This window comes from Ursus arctos, unplaced genomic scaffold (genome assembly GCF_023065955.2).
Source record: "Ursus arctos isolate Adak ecotype North America unplaced genomic scaffold, UrsArc2.0 scaffold_15, whole genome shotgun sequence".
Classification (NCBI taxonomy): domain Eukaryota; kingdom Metazoa; phylum Chordata; class Mammalia; order Carnivora; family Ursidae; genus Ursus; species Ursus arctos.
Window position 1 is genome coordinate 29,895,225 of NW_026622819.1, and position 12,094 is coordinate 29,907,318.

Sequence of the window (12,094 nt, forward strand, 5' to 3'; positions counted from 1 at the left end):
ACTACCCTATGATCCAGTAATCACACTACTGGGTATTTACTCAGAAAATGCAAAAACACTAATTCGAAGGGATACATACACCCCTATGTTTATGGCAGCGTTATTTACAATAGCCAAACTATGGAAGCAGCCCAAATATCCATCATAAGTGAATGGAAGAAGATGTGGGTGTGTGTGCGTGTCGGAGTGTGAGTGTGGGTGTGGGTGTGTGGGTGTGTGTGTGTGTAATGGAATATTATTTAGCCATAAAAACTGAATATTTTTCAGCCATAAAAGTATTATTTTTGGAATATTATTCAGCCATAAAAAATGAAATCTTGCCATTTGCAACAGAGATAGAGCTAGAAAGCATAATGCTAAGCAAAATAAGGTAGAGAAAGAAAAATACCATATGATCTCACTCATATGTAGAATTTTTTTTTAAAGATTCATTTATTTGACAGAGAGAGAGAGAGAGAGAGCACAAGCAGGGGGAGTGGCAGGCGGAGGCAGAGGGAGAAGTAGGTTCTCTGTGGAGCAGGAAGCCCAATGCGGGGCTAAACCCCAGGACTCTGGGATCATGACCTGAGCTGAAGGCAGACACCCAATCGACTGAGCCACCCAGGCACCCCTCATATGTAGAATTTAAGAAAAAAACAAGCAAAAAAAAAAAAAAAAAGGGTAAAAAAAGAGACAAACCAAGAAAGAGACTCTTAAGTATAGAGAACAAATTGATGGTTGCCAGAGGGGAAGTGGGATGGGATGATGGTGATTAAGGAGTACACTTATCATGATGAAAAAAATAAATTTTTTTTTTAAGATTTTATTTATTTATGTGACAGAGAGACAGCCAGCGAGAGAGGGAACACAGCAGGGGGAGTGGGAGAGGAAGAAGCAGGCTCATAGCGGAGGAGCCCGATGTGGGACTCGATCCCGGTACACCGGGATCACGCCCTGAGCCGAAGGCAGACGCTTTAACGACTGCGCCACTCAGGCGCCCCGAAAAAAATAAAATTTTTAAATAAAAAAAAAAAGTAGCCCCTGATCTACCATACTCCCAGGCAGTAGACAAAGCAAACTCAACCATCAACCAGCTCCTATAACACACTCACCCAACCAGGTAACCACCCTTAGCCTGGATAACCTAACAAATTTAAAGTGCACAAGCAAAAATCACAAACACAGAAGGAAAATAAGCTGTTATAAACAGAAACAATAAACAACAAAACAATCTAAAAGACTTGAAATATTAGAATTATCATATATACACAAACAATAAAATAATAATGTTTTATATCTCTAAGGCGGGAGGGGGGCACGGAGAGGGGTGTTGGCAAATTGTTCCATAAAGGGTCAGACGATAAGTATTTTAAGCTTTGAAGGCCATTCAATCTCTGTCACAACTACTTAACTCAGCAGCTGCAGCACCAAAGCTGTCACAGACAATGCTTAGATGAGCATGGCTATATCATGCAGCATTTGCAAGCCGTACCCATGAGATTTACAAGCATGACTTACAAACCTCCAATTTAAAGGACTGAAAATAGAAGATTCAAGACAGCACTTATTTAAAAAATTACAAACATCCAAGCAGAATTTCTTGACATAATTACCATGATTAAAATAAAAACTCAATGGGGGAATAAACCAAATAAACACAGCTGAGGGGAGAATTAATTAACTGAAAGACACATCTGAAGATATTATACAGAATACGGCCCACAAGAGAAAAGGAGATGAAATACATGAAAGAGCTTAAAAAAACAAGAAAGTTGAGAAACCCTAACATTCATTTAATAAGAATTCTAAAGGAAAGAAAAATGCAGGAGATGCAATATTCAAAAAGTCAAATACTGAGAATTTTTTGGAATTGTTCAAAGACATGAAATACTCAGAATCAGGATGCCCAATAAATCCCAAAGCAGGATGCGAATGAACAACTTATTAAAAATGTTTAAAACCAAAGCAAAAAAATTGTTAATACAGACAGAAAAGATAAATTATCCAGAAATAAAAGCAATATGATGGACAGTTTGCCTTTTTTACATATTAAAAAAATAAAAATAATCAAAAGTGTATGAAACTTTTATGAATCCTGACTCAAAATGATATCTGTTAAAAAAAAAAATGTCACCTGTAAGACAATCAGGAAAATCTCAACACTGACTACTAGATGAGACAAAGAAATTCCTGTTAACTTACTTATTTGTGTTAATGGTATTGTAGTTATAGATTTTAAAAGTCCTTATCCCTTAGAACTACATACTGATGATATCTACAAATGAAACATTACATGCCTGGGATTTGTTTGAAAATTATCCATGAGGTGGAGAAGAGGATATACAGCTGAAATAAGATTGTCCTATATGTTTATAATGATTGAAGTTGGGTGAGCAATACATGAGGGTTCCTATACTTTTTCTCTAGTTAAGTCTATGTTTAATAATTTTCATAATACTGTATTTTTAATAAAAGCTGATAATCCCAAGTGTTGACAAAAGTATGATTCAGGAGGAACTCTTAAGACATTGCTCCTAGGAGGATATAGATACAGAAGATATATAGACATATACAGATATATAAATATATATAAGCCATGATTCTACTACAACAAGTTATATAACCTAGAAAAACTTAGGTAGGAGTACCACAAATCATGTGTTAAAGACCATGTATATAATTGTTTACAATTCTTTATAATAGCAAGAAACTAAAAACCACCCAAATGTCCATGATCAAAAGAATGGATAAATAACTATTATTTATTTAAAAACATTTGCCCTCTGGAATTTTACCTAAGCACTTGCCAGATACTATGCTAACGTCTTTGAACAAATTTTCTCATTTAATATTTATAATCTTGCAAGATGCACAATATTCTATCCTTTCCCACATGTAGGAAAATTTAGGCTCAGAAAATAAATAGTAAGTCAGATATTTCCCAGCAATATCATGGAGCAAGAATTTGTATCTAGATCACCCCTACTACAAACACAGTTTTCATTTCACAGTATTAATTAGGAATGTATATTTTCAAAAATGAAACAATATGCTAATCTAAGCAAAATAACTTAAATTGGTATTACAAAAAAATATACAGTAAAATAAAAGTAAAACAGTAGTTAACTCAGACTTGTACAAATTGCCAATAAGGCTGGAAATAATTTACTATTCCTATTTTATGTGTATAAATATGTGTGTAAAAACAATGGGGGGTGTTTCGGACCGGTTTATCTCAAACAATCTACTTAATATTGGCATAAGTCTCCTCAAAGTACAGTTAACGGTTGATCTACCTTTAGTATATACAGAGCCCTTTTCTTTTTAGAGAAGTCTCTATATTAAGTCATCTCTAAAGTGTCTGCCAACTAACTCTAGGTGCTTATTCAGCTTCAGCTTTAAGCCTCCACACCAGTAAACTTCAACGACACTAGTTCGTAACCCATGACGCTCTTCTTTAGTGCAAAGCTTGGCTTACTAAAAATGCTCAGTTCAGATCAAGAGATAAATATCAAATGAAGAAATAACATTATCAGTTAAGAATCACATGCATGCTACTTCTAGCGATTAAAATTCAATAGCATAAGAGTGTTCAACTGGAGTATTAGCTAGGATTCCACTCAAATATTTTCATCTACCAAATATTTCTTAAAGGCAGATCACTAGTCAAAATTTTTCATAATATTTCTCTTATTAATTTATTTTAGGCTATTACAATGCCCTTGCTGCACTTAAACTAATACTTTCTCCAGGAAATGCTAACAGTAAAAAACAATAATACAACTTAACAGTTAACTCCTTCTTTATTTGCTTAAAGTGCCAAACATCTCTCAATCAACAAACCAAAACCCAGACATTATACAATTATATTTGTTATGGCAAAACAGGTTTCAAGTCTAGTGTCAACCCTAATACTGCCAAGTATTTTACACTGAAGATTATGAAGCCTCAGTGATGTTCAGGGGAAAGAATGTCATGCTCTCTGGGTAACCCCTGCACAGTTCACTTGCCAACCTAAAGTATGATTTTACTTTACCAAAGGCACAAATGTACTTATTCTATAATTTCTTTTTAAAAAATATTCAGGACCCAGAACATTGCCTGGCAAATAAAAAATATTAAATAAATTAATGTTCACCCACAGACGCACCTGGCTGGCTCATTTAGAAAAGCATGCAACTCTTGATCTTGGGGTTGTGAGTGCAAGCCCCATGTTCGATGTAAAGAGTACTATAAAATAATAATAATAATAATAATAATAATAATGATCTTGGGGTTGTGAGTGCAAGCCCCATGTTCGATGTAAAGAGTACTATAAAATAATAATAATAATAATGATCTTGGGGTTGTGAGTGCAAGCCCCATGTTCGATGTAAAGAGTACTAGAAAATAATAATAATAATAATAATAATAATAATTGTTCATACACAGAATTAACAAGCAAAATTTGGTAAAAAGTAAAAATTTTTAACTTGAACCAGCTGAAAATCTAGATGCTAAAAGAGAACATATTGCTAAGGACCTCATTCACTTTTTTTTAAAAATTACAATTTTAAAAATACATAAGAAAAAGTTGTGATATTAAGACAAGATTTTCCCCAAAAATCTTTCTGTAGTCTATTCTGCTTAGAGCTCATATTCAGAATAAAAATTTTAAAAACATTAAAGAGAATAAAGGTAAAATTAACTTCTCCTACAAATAAAATTAGCTGCTCCCATTCCTGTACTTTCCCTATTTCTTTAAACTTTCAATGATAGATTCAACATCTAAATGAAAGCATCTAGCAACAGCTACAGGAAAATGAAATGAACAGAATCATATTTTACAGAGGTCAAGGAAGGCTAATAACTCCTTTCTCAGCCTCCTGATTTGTCAATCAAGCTTAACTATCCAACCAGTCTACATTTTTTGAATGACAAGTAACTAATTTTAAGAGCAAGGTCTGATTTATCTTGTAACCTCAACCCTGAACCTTCAGAAAACTTAGCAGACTACTCTGCCTATGGTATATAGTCAGTAATTAACTGAATAAATAAATAAATGAATGAATACAGCATTTTCACTCATGGTCACAAAGAATTGTTGGTGACAACTCAGACATTATTTGCTAATTCAAAATACTAAAGTGATTAGGGTTAGACACACACAGCTTACAAAGAAGTGACCTATTTTAACGCAACCATCCTTTCTACAATGTTGGTTTTCTCTTCTTGAATACTGAAGTCTCATGTGATTCAAAATGGATATAAAGTGAAAGGATTAATTCATTCACTTATTCATTCAGTTAACATTGATTTAGTGATATGTGCCATGCACAGCCTTCTCCAGGGGCCTCAGTCCATTATCCACAGAACAACCAAGAGTTATCTTTCTAAATAATCAGATAACATCACTCTCCAGCTTAACCTTCTAATAGCTTCCCTTCACAAGCATAGCACAATCTCTAGTCTCATACTCTCCTCTCCCTCTCATTCATCGAGCACTAACCGTTGTTTGTTCTTTCCTTATCTCTGGGCCTCTGTACTATGTTCTTCTACTTGGAAGAAGTAAGCAGACCTTCCCAGACCTTTATGCCACCTCATTAGTCCTGAATCAACTAAGTATCACTGCCTCAGAGAAGCTTTCTCTGACAATTCCAACCACCACTCGACTCCCTTTCAAATATCTAACTGCACATTATTCAGAGCATTTATTAGTACTTAACATTCTGTGTTCACATGTTTATTGTCTGCATTCTCCCCCACTAGAATATAATCTCCTCAAGGACAGAGACACAATCTTTTTCACCACTGAACCACCAGGAAAAGGAATGGTAACTGCACATAGTAAAGGTCAATAAATATTTTTCAGTTGTACCTGAGGAACAAATTATCACAATGTATAAGAAAGGTAACAAAGAAAGTTTTATATACTATAAAAGCCCAAAGGAAGATGCTGAACCCACTGGGAATATTAAAATTAACTTACGTGGAAAACTTGTTGCTAGCTATAATAAAGACTGGGAGAGGACAGAACTGGAACGGAGAGAGTAGTTATGAAGTCAATGCACTCATCCAAGAAAGTAAATGAGAGCCCAAATAAAGGCACAGTAGCAGAAATAAAAAGAATCAGGATGCCTGAGTGGCTCAGTCAGTTGAGCATCTAACTCCTGGTTTCGGCTCAGGTCATGATCTCAGGGTCCACCACACTCAGTGCAGAGTCTGCCTGAGATTCTTTCCCCTTTCCCTCTACCTCCCCTTCTGCTCCTCCTGCCATGCACTCTCTCTAAATAAATAAAATCTTAAAAAATAGTAATAAAAATAACAGATTTAACAGTTTTCAGAAATAAAATCATTATCATCAGTTGTTAAGCAGATTTGATGTGTAGAATGAGGACAAGGAATGAGGCCAGGATGTCTCCTGGGTGACTGCTTTGGCCCCATTAAAGTACTGCTCTGAACCCAGATGAAATATATAGAAAGATTTTTGGAACAATAATTATTAAGTCTGAAACACAGATATGTTGATATAAGTGACTATATGGTCAAAATGTTAAGTAAGCAATCTGGAGCCCTCACACTAAAACGTAAACTTGAGAGTCATTTATTCCACCAATAAATACATAATCAAGTACATACAATATGCTGGGGCTGTTCCAGACACTGAGGATACCATCGTGAACAAAAAAAAAAAAATGTCCTCACAAAACTTATATTCTATGGAGACGAACAATAAATAATACTGTAATGGCAACAATGACAAGGGCTATGGAAGAAAAAAACAATATAAAAGAATGGAAAGTGGGGGAGATGGGGGCTACTTTAGACAGAATGATCAGAGAAGGCCTCACTGATAAAGTGATAGCTGGACAGAATTAGACGAACTGAGGGATCAAGCCTCCTAATATTGAGGGAAGAACAATTCAGACAGAATTTAACAGAGGTACAAAAGTTCTGGCTCTGAAAAGAATATGAGTAGGAATGAATGGCAAGGAGGCTGTTTTGCCAAACAAAGTGAATAAGAGGAGAAGAGTTAGGAAATAAGATTGTTGTAGAGGTAGCCAGGGACTAGATTACAATGGGAGTCATCACATATAGTGGCAGCGTATTTCTTAGAAAAATTATCTAGTCGTACACATCCCAGTATTTAATACGGTGCTGAGAATATAGCAAGTGCTTAATGAATTCTTTTCAAATTAATGAGTGAATAAATCAATGAATCACCATTATATCTGACCACAATTTACATGTGACCAGTTCCTGATCTCCAATTCACCCCCAAAGGACAAATCAATTAGCAATTTGAAGGACTAAATTATAAGCTTTGGCAATCTTCAGAAGCAGAATTTTTGAAATCTTTTTAACAGTAACATCACCACTGAAGTACATATCCTTCCAAGGGGACTTCTTAAAGGAAACATCTACTTCGAAGTATATAATTTCAAGATTGTCTGCTGAAACAACACATCGTTCGATAAACCCTTCACAAAATAATCAAAATATCATTTTACACCAACCTCTGATCGTGTTGGACAGCCAACAGTTTACTACTTCAGCGCTATTCTAGGAAAAAATCATTTAAAATAGTTGGGGGAAAAAATGATGTACCAGTATGTACAAGAGCAATAAGTAATATAATCCTAAAAAACATGATTCAAAATATAGATTTACTGCATTCTGTCATTCCTAATTAATAGTATCAATCAAGCATTCACTCAAAATTCACCACTAAAACAAAGTATTTTTTTGACAGCTAATAATCCATACTCAGTGAACTAAATGGTCTAGACTTAGAATCAGCAAGAATCTTCCAAGGTTATTACCATGTTCCCACCTTCAGGGAATTCCAAACTCACTGTTTTCCACACTTCCAGAGTAAATGGATGAAAATTTAAAACATTTTGAATATTTAAAACAAAGTGAATACTAATATTTTTTAAATTATCAACATTTAAAAAATGCACTTCATCAGAAGCTTCTTTACCTTCAGTATAGTGAATACTTGTTTCACTTTCACATTTACTCTTGCTTTTGCAAACTGAAATAAGTAAAATGTTCTTTATTCTACTAATCTATGCTAAGCATATATTGCTAAGTTGCTTTCAAGTATTTGATCAATTTCCTATACAATACTCAGCTCTAATTTCTTGGGGACAAGCACCAAGAGATGAGCAGTGGACTCTTTTTCTATCAAAGCATCACCAACTCTCAGGGGGGAAAAAAAAGCCCTAAAATCCAAATTAAGTAAAAACAAAAACAGAAAAATCTTTAACAATTAAAATTTATTTTAAATCAAGGAACATAAAACACTATCAAGTACAGCAAAAGACAAATGTAGTCCATCTCTACAGCATGTCCTATTATATTAAAGAGTCACAAAAAGAAAAACTAGAAATAGAAAAAGAAACAGAAACCAGTGAGAGAAATTGAGAAGTATAGGGAACGAGAGAAAAACAATCACTCAAAGACACTTTGTAACTATCAATGAGGTCTTGGACACTCTCACTCAATCTCATAAAGTTCTAATGTCTACTAAAAAAAATCAATCACATTACTTTACGACTCCCTCATATGTTAAACCTAAAGCAGGATTAGACAAGAGTTCTAATGGTCCCTTTTGAGCTCTTAAAAAAAGAGAATCATAAAAAACATTTAAACATTTACGCTCCTTCAAAGAGAAGCATCTCTATTTTATACTCTGACAATTTTTCAACTTTGATAAATACTTAAAACTATATGTTGTAAATCTAAACTATTAACACACTGATTATTTCCACGTGAGAATATCATTTAAGTGAAGACCAAGAAATGTTAATCCTCCTCCCTTTTTTTTTTTTCTGTAGAAATACTAACCAATTTCAGTAATCATTCCACCAATTTAATCAGGTCAACATAAAACTTTTATTGGATTGGAATTCTAATTTTTCCAATTTTCTTTCTAACCTGTAGCTTTGAGTAGTTTATTGTGATCTGATTATACCTTTTCTTTAAACAACCATTAAGGAAAAAAAATTTCACCTTTCTAGATATGTTGCCTACAACCTATTAAAGCAAAAGGTCAGGCTAAAGAGGCAAAAGACTGAGATATTCAGAAAATGATTTAATTTTTTAAAATAATTTAGTTGGAATTAATGTCATTATTCCAAACCTTATCCACTCACATAAATCCACTGCTCATTCAAAAGGAAAGAATCCACCCACATCATGACATACCTGATATATATAAGCTGACCTGTATTAAAATAACTAAGCCTACACACAACATGGTGATACAAAATAACATTGGGCATATGAAGTCAGATACAAAACAGTACATACTGTATGAGTGTTATCATAGAAAGTTCAAAAACAGGCCAGACTAATCTATGGTATTAGAAGTCAAAATAGTGGCATCCTTCATGTGGGAAAGCAGTGCCTGGAAGGAAAGAGAATGGGAGCTTCTGAGGTACTGCAGTATTCTGATTCTTGATCCAGATTCTGATTATCCATGTGTTCAATTTGTCAAAATGTATAGACTATACAATTATGACAAACATTTTCTGGATCTGTTTCTTTAAATAAAAAATAATAACATTTACTGCTCTCTCACTGTATTATGCATTTTAACATGTAAAAAGAGAAAAGGGTCTAACATCTCCACAGTTTTCAAGGCCCTCAGTAACTTACCCCTACCTTACAAATCCCATATGAACACTAAAATTCTATATTCTTATTATTCCTCTCTTAGTAAAATGTTTAATGCCTTTATTCACGCTCAATTTCTCTTGATTTAACTACATCCTGCTCTTTCAAAGCTGTAACAATGCCCCACTTTCTTTTATTTTTTCCCAGCTCACACTTATCTTCCCCTTCTCTCATCTCCGTTGTTTTAATTGACCACTAAAGAACACCTAATATCTATAGGTATTAGACATAGATTTGGCACGTGCCAAATTGTGCCAAAATTGTAATAAATATTTTACAAACATTTTATTCACTCAAGTGTTACTTCTAGCAGAGATGAGAAAAAAACATGCTCAGAAAAGGCAACTTGCCCAAACTCAAAAAAGTTCTAAGAGGCAGGGTCAAGATTCAAATCTAGATCTGTCTGACTCTAAAGCCCATGCTCTTAGCTACAGAGCTAGACTATCTCTATCATATGCAATTAGCACATTATTTAATATTATTTTGTCCATATTAGTCATATTTTGTACCTTAATATCTATCTTTATATAATCTCACCATCCATGTTGTATAAATATATACTAACTCTATCAAGTCATACCTCACCTACCTTGAACTATGCTACGAGGCAATGCTATCTGGAAGACAAACAGGATGTAAAAGAAAGCACACCCAAAAATGGCAATAAAGGCTCAAAGTATGTATCATCACCAAGTTTATTCACTACAGATAACATATATTATTGACAGCAGGGGCCCTTAATTAATTCTTCATAAATCACAACCTATTTATATTTATTTTCCATTTAATATTAAGAAGTCCAGTTATATAGCTTCTATTTTATAGCACAGTAAAAGTAAAAAAATAATTAAAGGACTGCTAAATATAGGAATAATAGTTGCAATGTAAAGTGATAGCTGAGTATAATAGCACATAAGATCAAAAAGAACAGTCCAATGTCACACAAGGTAGTAATAAATGGTCCTCCTCCAACCTCCAACAAAATAATCGACATTCATAATGGCCCCAGCCAAAGAGAAAAAGTTAAAATGTAGTTGATATATTCTTCTTAATAAAGGAGAGAAATATGTAATAGTTATAGAAATAATTTTATCAAAAATGGCTAAAATGTACATTTCAGAGCTCAGCCAATAACTTGTTTCTTGAGGGCTCCAAATCAACATTACTGTAATATATAGCACACTCATTTAATCACTAATTATTCCAGCAATAGGACTTATCTTCTACTATACTTGTTTTTAGAAAGATTATAAAGGGTTAAGTGTGTGGGTTTTAGAATTAAAATCAGTGAATGGGATCTGAATCCTACCTCTCTCTTTTACTGCCAGTATGACCTTGGGCTAGTTAGGCTCCCTCTGGTCCCCACTTTCGTCATAAGTTACATAAGGATATTAAAACATATTTTCTAGAAATGTGGGAAGACTAAATCAGATAATTTAAGTAATGTTTTTAACAGTTTCCAACATATAATAAAGTTCAAACTATGGGAGCTGATTTTTTTTTTTTTTTTTATAATCAAAGACCACGTCTTAAACATCTAACAACCAGAACAATGCTGGACACATAAGCAGCACTAAGTAGTTGGTGACTGGACTGTATGATAAGAAAAGGGTAAGACTCTCTAACAACACACAGCAGTGTCCAACGTGTAAACCTACTACTTTTATTTGTAAATATTTATAAAATAAAATACAAAAGAACTAGGATTAATTACTGAAAAATGATTCTTTTATTAAATTTTGGCTAGTTTGATATAAGAATTTCATAAACAAACTTAGCTGCTCAGCAAAGAAAACAAACAACTTTGAATAAGCTACCTATCAATGAAAGGTTTGAGTGATGATAGATGACATCTGTCAGATACTACAGAGAAGATTCCTGTTTTGAATGGGAGAGCTAATAAAATAATTTCTAAAGCAGCTTCCAAATATGCTTAAAAATAAACATAATTGGTAGATACACACATACCTCCCCGAAATCCATTCATATTCAAGTATCCCAAGTCAACATTTACTTGCAATATAATTATTTTAAAACTAATTACTTTTTCTCTATTAGTACCTTTAAATAGAAACAGTTACTAATGTAAGTGAAAAATTTTTCCTACGACTCAAAAATAAGTCTAAACTTTTTAAATAAAACAAAATAACTAACAGAAGAAACAATAACATGGCAAAAGGCAACCACTACAGTTTATCCAAATTTCTTAATCTTCTCCTTTTTTATTTCCTTTTAAAGAATAATCAGCACCTTTTTAAATATCTTCCATTTTGCTAGGTAAAACAATAATTATATTTCTGTATTCAAAACAATGTTGAAACATGAACACATAACACTGAATTCTCCCATGACAAAGGAGAAAAAGGTTATTTTAAGGTTCTTATTAAAATATACAAAGTGACTTAAACATTTTTAAGGTCATGCTAACTAAAATTTAACTCATTAAAAAGTT

At 33.4% G+C, this 12,094-nt stretch overlaps 1 protein-coding gene across 7 annotated transcripts in view; it reads right to left on the reverse strand.

The window, feature by feature from the left end:
* Positions 1-12,094, reverse strand: part of RICTOR (RPTOR independent companion of MTOR complex 2) — a 111,848-nt gene that overhangs the window by 89,714 nt on the left and 10,040 nt on the right. The gene's annotated exons all lie outside the window — the stretch shown is intronic.